The following is an 11216-nucleotide window of genomic DNA, read 5'->3' as shown; positions in this document are numbered from 1 at the left end:
GATGGTGTTTTCCGTCCTTCCCTGGCCTCAGGGCTGTTTTAGAGGAGCTGCCCACAGGGCTGGAGGAGCCTTGAGGTTCCTTGTCCCAGCTGTCCTACTCTGGGGTTGTGTTATGGGTTTAGTCTTATCAGTGAAATTTTTCATCTGAAATATGCTGGAAGAAAGAGGGAGTGATGACCCATGGATGGATGGCAGGTGAGTAAGTTAACAAAAGAAGTGGGTGATCGCTCTGTCTGACCACCTGTTATAAACAATCCAGACCCCAAGTGGGAATGAGTTATAGAAGTTTTACTGAGAACACAAAAAATCAGCAAAGCAAAAGGGACAGTGCTTGGGAGCATGGCAAAATGCCAGAGGCTCATGCACAAAAATAGTGGGTCAGTCTTTTATACCTGATATTGCATCAGCTTTATGTGCATTTATGCATATTCCCTGACTGGGAAAGACTGGCAGAAACACTCCATTCTAAGTGGCCCCGATGCCCCATAGATCCTGGGCATTGACTACCTCTGAAACAGGTACTTTGAAAACCCAAAGGGAGGTCGATGGGCTTTTGGAATCGCTGCTGTGGAAACAGAAGGAATTGAGCAACTGAACACCTTGCCTGGACTGTCCAATTGGTTCTGGACATCACCAAACGAGAGAAGTGGCCAAAGCTCTCCCTCTGTGCTGACTCATGGATGACAGGTGTGTATACCCCCTCTGTGGGGGTGGCTGGACAGATGGAAAGAGGCCAATTGACAATGTAAAGAGAAACCCATCTGGGCTTCTGAAATGTGGCAAGACATCACCATCCAGGTGGAGAAGCCGGTTGTGAGAGTCCATCATGGAGATGCACATGTGCCTAAGAGTCAAGCCAACAAGGAACACAGGAATGACGAACTTCCAAACCAGGTTCCCCCAGTCAAAGCATCACAGGTAGATCTGGACTGGCAGCACAAGGGAGAGTTGTTTCTGGCTCCATGGGCCCATGATGCCTCAGGTCATCAGGGCAGAGATTTCACTTCTAAGTGGGCACAAGGCCAAGGGGTGGATTTAACCATGGACACCAACTCCCAGGTTACCCATGCGTGTGAGACATGTGCTGCCGTTGAGTAGGCTGAGAGAGTAAAGCCTCTGAGGAATGGTGGGTGTTGGAATACAGGTATGGAAAGGCCTGGGAGTTTGATTACATCACACTGCCACAAACCCACTAAGGTAAGTGCTATGTGCTCACCATGGTGGACGCAACCACCAGATGACTGGAGGTGCACCCAGTGCCTCACACTACTGCCCAGCACACCATCCTGGGCTTGGAAAAACAAGTCATGTGGTGACATGGCACCTCAGAGCTAATTGAGTCAGATCGTGGAATTCATTTCAGGAATAGCTTAGTTACCACCTGGGCACAAGAGCACAGTGTTGAGTGGGTGTATCACATCCCCTACCATGCACCAGCTGCTAGTAAGGTTGAACAGTGTCATGGACTGTTAAAAACCACTCTAAGGGCTTGCATGGGAGGACTTTCAAGCACTGGGATCAGCATTCAACGAAGGCTACATGGCCAGTCAACACCAGAGTCCCTTCACACTGTAGATGGAGATAAGGTCCCTGTGAAAAATGCCAATCACTTGTTTTTAAAATTTTACAAGTTTAATAGTAACAAAATGGTTATAAAAATAGTAATACAATTAGAGTAGCAATAATTTGGACAATTTGAATTAGGACAATATGAGACAATAGAAACAAAGAGTTACGGATGTCTGGGTACTTTTTCTGGGCAGCATAAGTCCGAAAAAGGACACCCGTTAATAAAGGATGAACCCTTAAAAACAATAGCCTGTTGAATATTTATACATCTCATACATGATGCATAAATTCCATTTAAATACAGGATTCTGTCTGGTCATCGTCAGCTTCTTCCTCATAATGCTAATCATGTCTTCCTGTCTGAGCGAGGCGGGTAAAAGTTAGTTTCTCCTGATAATGGAACAATAAATTCTCTTTGAAAGATTTAGGTGTCCTGTGGCTGCTATCTTGGCACAAGTCCTTCTTTTAGAAAAAAAGTATCCTACATAGCATAGTTTCTATTATAATATTTTGTTATAACCTAAAACTATATTTAAAACACTACTTAAGAGAATTAATACAGCATTACTTTCTAACACAACTCATATAATATTCATTTTAATATTTGCAGAAAGCCAGTCATAAAATACGCATTTTTCATAGTCCCTGTGATACAGCTGAGAGGCCTTAAAGGGAAAACAGTTTGGATTAACCATGCCTCAGGAAATGGCAAACCCACTGATGGGATTGTTTTTACTCAAGGACCACATTGCACCTGGTTGATGACACAAAAGTTGGAGAAACACGATATATCCCTCAAGGAGATCTTATCTTTGGGTGAGCTGTCCATGATGCCACTGCACCTGTAGCTGTATCTTGATGTGTGTGTGTGCATATATATATGTGTGTATATACATACATATATATATATATATATATATATATATATAAAATTTGAGTAATGCATGTATGTGTATAGTTGAAAAGTCTTAAGTTCAGTGTTGGTATGGGAAAAAAATTCAGGATGGCTAATGTTATGGGTTTAGGGTTCTCAGTGAATTTTTTCCCATTTTTTGTCATCCTGAAGGTGCTGGGAGGGGGAAAGGGTGACTCTTAGATGGACAGCCAGCAGTCAAGTCACATGGAAAGAGTGGCTGATAGCCTGGGCATTCCAACAGAATCACTTGGAGGGGAATAAACCTTTTAAATTTTAAAAGTGTGCTGTTGTTTCCCACAATGGGGCACTCATCTGGTATATAAAATCTCTTTTATGGCCCAAGAGATTTCAGAAGAATGGCACACCCCTGCTGATTTTATTATATCAAACCTCTCCGGCAACCATCAGTGATTTCAGGTCGGCACCATGGAGACAACAAAGACTAGATAATGGAAAAAGAGGAGGGAGAAGATAAAAAGCCCCTGAAAACTGCAGACCTAGAAGACTGTGAGTACTAGTGCATGTAAGAGCTGAGAGTATGCCTAAAGTGTGAGTGAAGTAGTGTGCTCGGGTGGGTATGAGACTTAAAAGATCCTCATAACTATTTTTAGCCAGATTGTAATTTCCATAATCCAGATGTATAAATTCAGACAATCAATTGGACCCATCCTGGTCTGTTGAAGCTTTAAGATATTGGACGGTTGGAAGAAAAAGAACAGAAGGACGCGTGGTGGGGGAAGAAAGTGGGGACCCCATGGCTGGTGGGACACATGTGAAAGAGGGAGTAAGAAGCTTCAGGCAGGATGCATAGAAGAAGAAAGCAGGGAACCCGTGACCGGCTGGATGCATGAAATTGAAGGATTTGTAGGGGCTAGAGAGCACCAGAGGGTTGCCAGGTTGAGAGACATGGTGTTAGAGTGAGGTTGAAAGTTGCCATTTAGTAGAGACAGTGCTCATGTGGAGGTGAATAGTTGAGGTAACTTTCCCAACCTGCCAACATGATGGGGGGGCGGGGAGGGGGGGGAGGTAAAGATATAAAAGGCAGAGCATCCATTTTGTAGAGGAGCACATGGCTGGTGGTCACAGGGACTCCCAGTGCTAAAAACTTTTTACTTATTCAGTCCTTTGTTGTAATTTTTGTTAAGGTTTAATAAACATTTGACATTTTAAAAGTGAACGGTCGTTTCTCACACCTTGGAAACCCAAGCACTTTCCCCTCCCAGGGAGCCTTTCCCCTGGTCTGTTTGGAGCTGGGTGTCACGATCCGCTAGTACAAGTGGGGGTTGTGATGGTTCGTTAACTGATGTCAGAGTGCAAAAAACATCACAGAGGGGATTTCAGTATTAATCAAAACAAATTGCACCTTTTATTGAGTGCCCACAGCAAATGCAATAGAAAGATTAGAAAGGAGATAAAGGATAGAGAGAGAGAGAAAGAAGGGGAAGGGGAATATAGCTACCAATGGAGAGATTAAATCCTTGTGGTCCAGCCAATAGATCTGTCTTGTCACATTGGGGAGAATCTCAAAGTCCTGGTTAACTCAGGAGTCTATTATAGTCCTCCACCGAAGGGGGAACAGGTAAACATCCTGCTTCAGTCAGACCAGCACCCCCTGTGTTAGAATTATAGGGGTCTCCGTCTCAGTCCTAGTGGGGGAGCTTCAATCTCTGTCTGGTCATGAGGCAGATGAGGGATTTTCCATGAGGGATCACCAAAATTACCCCAGAAAGTTCATTTGGCCAAGAGGTGGGAAAATTCAAAGGCCATTGTGATGAGCAGGGATCATGAAGCAGGTGTAAGTGTACAGAGCAAGCCACTCCTGGCCAGGCCCTGCTCAAGGCAGTGTATCATGGCGACACAGCAAACACACCTGTAAACAATCACTTGGCAAGCATCCACCTCAACCAGGCCCAGAACTCCAGTCAGGGTCTTCATGGTCTTAGTCTCTGTCTTTGAGACGATCATGAGGCAAATGAGGGAAACTTCGGACCATCTCTTACACTGGGCTGCAGCTACCCAGCCCCTGCTGTTTCTCCACCACTGCCGCAAGGTTTCTTTGCTACACTGTAGTCCCCACACCCCCTGCCCTGGTGGGGACACCCTGTGGCTCCTGCTACAGCTGCAGAGTTTATGACATATCTCATCTACCACTCTGGGACTTTGCTCATCCCTGAATTCCCAGCTTGCTACTCTGGGGTTCCTCCTACAGTTCCTTTTGCTGTCAGAGCGATAGTATAGGCATAAAATGTTTCTAAAATCACGGGATATTCAGGGGAGTTGGAAAGAAATGTTGGGCCTGGTAGGCCCTGGGAAAATGTTTGGCTTTATTGGATCATGTGAAACTGCACCTCAATAATCATTTAATGACTATGATAAATTATATGATTGTTATATGATAAATGATATGATTGTTAAATGTGATAATTGTTTGGTAATTGGATATAATTATTGTTTAATCGTAACAGGAATCATCAGAAACTATGTTTGGGAGTTTGATGGAGAGTACAAGAATCCATGCTTAGATGAGATCAACGTATATAATAGAGCAATATAAGTTTTATAATTAATATGTAGTTATTAATGATAAGGGTATAAAAAAGTGTTCATCCCAAACTCGTGTCGGAGTCAGATTTGGGTCTGTACCCCTGACAGTCTTCAATAAAAGAACCTGCATATAATCATTTCTTGATTATGAGTTTCTGAACGCTAACATGAGGGGCACTGGGATAGGCTCCCCCTGTGAGTTTGTAAAGGGAGCCTTTTCCCCATCCATTTCTGCCAGCTGCGTCCACCATTACCCCATGGAGGGAGATGGCTGAAGCTCATGCCACAGCACCCCCTGCAGCCCCGGGGGAATCATCGCACCCTCCCTGCCTGGCCAGGAGCCAACAGCGCCCCTGCTGGCTGTGCCTGGAACCGCACTGAAGGGGAAAGTGCCTTTGGCAGAGAAGTAGCTGAGACTGGGTTTGTGGTTCTGTTTGTGGTTGCTGCCATTATTGTTGTTTGTTTGTCTTGTCATACATATTCCAGTAAAGAACTGTTATTCCTTTTCCCATATCTTTATAATTTCAAAGGCTCCCGCCTTCCTTGGCAGACACCTTTGAAGCAGGATACCATCCTTTTGGCAGCAGGGGACAGGCCACAGTTTACCTTGACCTGGAGGAGTGTCCAGAGATCCTAAAACTGCTGGAAACTCAGCCTCACCCTGTGGCATGGACTCATTCCTGGAAAAATGGAAGGCTCTAGAGCACCCACAGGGCATTGATGACATCATCATGTGGGGGAACATGGCAGAGGAGAAATGGTTTTTGTTTGTTCAGCTCTGCCTGGTTTGGCTCAGGAAAGAAGGACCTGGTCAGGTTGTTGAGCAGATCAGTGTAGGATCTGCAGGATTTTTGGGGCTCGACTTGGATTGAAAAGACAGGTGTCTGTTAAGAAAGGCAGGAGCTTCTCTTGAAATGGAAAATATAAACCTCTTCCCTCTGAATTATTAAAATTTTGGAATTAAGCGACTCTCAGGTAAAGATATGGGAGTAGGAATAACAGTCCTCTAAGAGGTAAATGTAAAAATAAAAATAGTTATAGATGAATAATGAGATTATTTACTCTCGCAATTAAGGAATGAATATTGTGTAAATAGTTTATTGTTTAGATGTCCTCTGTTCTCACAGTCCCCTTTATCTGTCCTCTGTATTGTTGCCACTGGGTTGGGTTATTTAGGACAGGTAAAAGGAAGGCGTGTACATGTCCCCTCCTACAGGGCAGTTGAGAAGGGAGAAGCTAGTTGCTACTGGAGGGCAGACCTGAAGCAGCAATCAAGTTGCAAGAAAGCAATCTCCACCAATAAATGGCAAAGAAGAGTTGACCGACAGACTTTGGGAGGGGGCATGGTTGGCTGATGCAACCCCCAGAAGTATAAAAGCCAAAGAACCCATCTTGAAGATGAGCCATGTGGTAGGCAGCCATGAGGGAGACTCCCAGGCCTGTTTTTCCGTATTTAATCCTTTTGTTGTATTTTTGTTAAGATTTATTAAAAATGTTAAAATTTTTAAAGTGACCAATCATTTCAAATAAAAATTTTTAAAAAAATTAAAAAATAAAGCACAGTTATATGAAAGAATACTGACAGAGTTAGAATATGACCTGACACGCTGTGGGTTAGGGTGCTGGCAGCAGTCCCATTAAATGGTGGCTGCAGTCTTCCTGCAATGACAGCTGAGGTTCTGTTGGAATAGTGATCATGTAGAAGGAGGGAGTTTTCCTCTGAAGGTCCAGTGGTGGTGTAGATGGGCCTGGTCTTCCTCTGGGAATCCAGTGGAAAAGAAGGCTGCTCCTCAAGGAATCCAATGGGAAAACACTGGCTGTGGTGTTACAAATGTCAGATTATATCAAGGTAGGAATGCTTCTCTCCTCCCCCTGGGCAGAGCATCTTACAATGGGATGATGTAATTTTATCAGTCATTCAGTGGCACTCAATGGCCCATTAACAGAGGATATTAGCCAGAGGGAGGATTGGTTGTGGAAGAAATAAAGAAAACTGCCCAATTAACAGAAGATAACTGCCCCCTCTCTAACAGCAATAGAATACACACCCACAGCCACAGCTTGTAACCTAAGACAGGAGCCATGGGTGTACTGGGAGTGCTGAGAGGAGGATTGCAGAACCACTGGGAGTACAGGGGTACTGGGAAATAGAATGGGGAGCACCTGGATATAGCGGGAGCAATGGAGAGGCACTGGGAGGGAGAATAGGGAGCACCTGGGGGTACTGGGAGCACAGTGGGGAAGGAATGGAGAAGTCTCTGAGGGTACTGGGAGCACTTGGATGTGGAATGGGGAGGTACTTGTGGTAGTGCAAGGTGCGAGGGGGGAAGCCCTTGGGGGTTTTGAGGCATGGGGAGCTCTGGGTGGCCTTTGCAGCCTCACACATGACCCCCACTTGTGCCCACCTACCTGTGAATGTCGGGCACTGACAGGAGCCGTGGGGGGACACACATGTGTGGCTGCCCATGGGTGGGGTCTCCCACTGCCCCCCAGTTCCCCCAGAGCCCCCCAGTGTCCAGCCATGCCTGAAGTCTCACAGCACATTCCCGTAGATATCACCGGGTTCCCACGGTTGCCCCTGGTGTCCCCACAGCTCCGTGTAGGTCACCTGAGGAACCTAGAGTGTGGTGGCACGGGGGGGCTGCTGTGAGAGACACGGGCTGTGGGATATGGGTGGGGGTGACACTCATGGGTTACATGTCCCTCTGCATGTGTTCCACCCCGTACGCACCCCCTGCGCTCCTGGTGACCACGACGGGGGTGTACAGCACCTCCCACTTCTCTGGGGGGCCAGGGGATCTGGGGGGTCCCTGAGGGAATAAAGGGGATGTCTGGGAGGGAATGGGAGGTCTTAGGGGTTGGGGTAAAAGGGGAGAGTGTGGTTTGAGCCCTCCACTCACCTTCCTTGCTGCTTCCTGCCTGCTGCAATGGAAAGAGGGGAGGGGTGACTGTCGGTCCCCAGGGCCCTAACCCCTCTAAGGAATCCTAAATGCCCAAGGGACCCTCAATTTCCCACAGGACCCCTGAGCATCCCCTGATGCCCCCCAGAACCCCTGAACCACCCCAGTGCTCTGGACCCACTAAGCCCCCAGAAGCCTAAGACTGGCATGGAAAGGGACTCTCCAAATTCCGTCATGATCACTGGAAGGATCCTCAGCATCCCTGCGAGACCCCCCCCACACCTCCCCAAATCCTTGAGGACCCTGAGCAAAGGTCCTGAGCTCTCATTGCTGCCAAAATCAGGGGCTGTGGGTGCTACTCCCTCACCCCACATTCTATGTGACCTCCCACCTCCCCAGCACCATTGTTGTCTCTCTTGTCACCCACACATAATGTTCCACAGATGCCAGCCCACAGCTATGCCCATGAGCAGGACCAGGAAAAGGAGGGACCTGTCAAATCCTGTGGCCACTGCTGGGGACAGAAGGGACACATCAGGGTTACCTGTCACTCTGGGGGTTCTGCAATCCCAATGACCCTGTGTGACCCCACCTGTGCCCCTGTGTCCCTGTGGTGTCACCTCCAGTGACAGGTCGGGGCTGAGTGCCCGGAACACATGGTGCCCGTCTGGCTGGCTTGTGGCCATGTACTGGTAGGTGCCTGAATGTCCCACATCAACATCCCCCAGCTCCAGGAGAGGACCCTGGGCCACCTCCTGCCTGTTGTGCAGCCAAGTGAAGGTGACAGGGTCTGAGCCCACCTGCACTGAGCAGCACAGGGTCACAGGGTCACCTCTGTGCACCTGGTGTGACAGGGTGTTCTGCTTTGAAAGCAAAACCAGTGAGAGACTGAAAGTCAGGAACACAATTTATTAAGAAAAGGGAAAAAAAAAAACCAAAATACATGCAATAATACAAAAGAAAAACCACTGACAGAGTCTGAATACAACCTGACACCTGGTTGGTCAGGGTGTTGGTAGCAGTCCAGTTGGATTGGTGGCTTGGCTGCAGTCCTCCTGGAGAGGCACATGTGGGTCTGTTGGAGCAGTGATCCTCTAGAAGGGTTTAGTCTTCCTCTGAAGATCCTGTGGAAAAGGTGGCTGCTCCTCTGGCAATCCAGTGGAAAGACTACTTGTTCTGTCCCAAAACCCAGATTATATCCAGGTGGGGATACTTAGCTCCTCCCCCCTGGGCAGAGCATCTCACAATGGGCTGTTATCATTCTATTAGTCATGCCGTGAGTCCATTAAACAGAAATGGCTCCCAGAGGGAGTTATCTCTCAGTCAGGTGGGAAGGCATTGATGGGCCCATTAACAGGAGATAAGGAAAAACAGTGCCCCTCCTGGTTTCAACAGCTCTTAATTGGGAATAGAATGCATATTTATATTGTAAACTAGGACATAATCCACCCCTTATTCTATTACCATCTATACCCAAACTGATATCCACTTACAAATATATATAAAATACAGAATGAAACTTTACACACAGTTCTCGCTTAAAATTAGGTCTCTGTGGTACCCAACAGCTTTCCCCATCCTCCTGCCTTACCCACCAAGTGTAACCAGGTCCTCGAACAAGAACAATCCCACGGATGGGTTTGCTCCTGCCTGTGCTAGGATTAATCCAGTCTTTCCTAAAATACCTTCATGGGTACAGCAGAGACTTTATCTCCATCCACTATGTGCAAGGGTTCAAAGAGGGCAGGATCAGCTCATTTATGGACCCTCGGGTGTTGACCATCCAGGTGGCTTTTGCTAAGTTCAGTTCCCAGTTTCTGAAGGTTCCCCTACCAAGTGCCTTCAGGGTAGTCTTGAGTAGTCCATTGTACCATTCAACTATCCCGGCATCTGGTGCATGATAGGGGATATGATATATCCATTCAATACCATTCTCTGGCTCAGGTGTTGTTAAGGCCATGTTTGACTCAGATCTCTCAGGGGTGCTATGTCTCTATAGGATTTGCTTTTCAAGGCCCAGGATGGTGTTCCAGGCAGTGGCGTGTGGCACAGGGTAGGTCTCCAACCATCCTGTGGTGGCTTCCACCATTGTGAGCACGTGCCTTGGTGTGTCTGGGGCAGTGGGATGTAGTCAATCTGCCAGGCCTCCCCATACTTGGACCACTGCCCACCATACCACAGGGGCTTCACCCTCTTGGCCTGCTTGATTGTAGCGCACGTCTTACAGTCATGGATAACCTAAGAAATACTGTCCATGGTTAAATCCACCCCTTGGTCTCATGCCCACTTATCAGTGGCATTTCTGTCCTGATGGCCTGAGGTATCATGGGCCCATTGAGCTAGGAACAACTCCCCGTTATGTTGCCAATCTAAATCTATCTTTGACACCTGTTTTTGTTGCCTGATCTACCTGGTCATTGTTTTGGTGTTCCTCATTAGCCCAACTCTTGGGGACATGGGCATCCACATGACGGACTTTCACAGGTAGCTTCTCCAACCAACAGGCAATGTCTTTCCACTCATCAGCAGCCCAGACTGGTTTTCCTCTAAACTGCCAATTGGCCTTTTTCTACCTTTCCAGCCAGCCCCACAGAGCATTGGCTACCCTCCACAAATCAGTATAAAGGTAGAACTTTGGCCACTTCTCTCTCTCAGCAATGTCCAGGGCCAGCTGAACAGCTTTGAGTTGAGCAAGTTTACTTGATCCACCTTCTCCTTCGGTAGCTTGTGCAACCTGTGGTGTGGGGCTCCATACGGCTGCTTTCTACTTCCGGTTCATCCCTACAATGCCACAGGAACCATCAGTGAAAAGAGCGTAGCACGTTTCCTCTGCTGGTAGATGGTTGTATGGTGGAGTTTCTTCAGCACATGTCACTTGCTCTTGTTCCTCTTCATCAGTGAGACCAAAGTTTTCACCTTCCAGCCAGTTTGTAATTATCTCCAAAATCTCAGGGTGATTCAGGTTTCCAACACGGGCATGCTACATGATCAGAGCAATCTATTTATTCCATGTAGCATCAGCGGCATGGTGGGTAGAGGGAACCTTTTCTTTAAACATCCACTCAAGCACTGGTAGTTGAGGTGCCAGGAGGAGTTGTACTTCTGTACCAATCACCTCTGAGGTGACTTGGACTCCTTCATAGGCAGCCAAGATTTCCTTCTCTGTGGGAGTGTAGTTGGCTTCAGACCCTCTGGAGCTTCAACTCCAAAATCCTAGTGGTCAGCCTCAAGTCTCTCCAGGCACCTTCTGCCAAAGGCTCCAGGACAAGCCATGGTTCCTGGCTGCA

Source organism: Serinus canaria, chromosome 25 (genome assembly GCF_022539315.1).
Source record: "Serinus canaria isolate serCan28SL12 chromosome 25, serCan2020, whole genome shotgun sequence".
NCBI lineage: Eukaryota > Metazoa > Chordata > Aves > Passeriformes > Fringillidae > Serinus > Serinus canaria.
The sequence above is the reverse complement of the archived record's forward strand: the minus strand, read 5'-3'. Positions refer to the sequence as shown.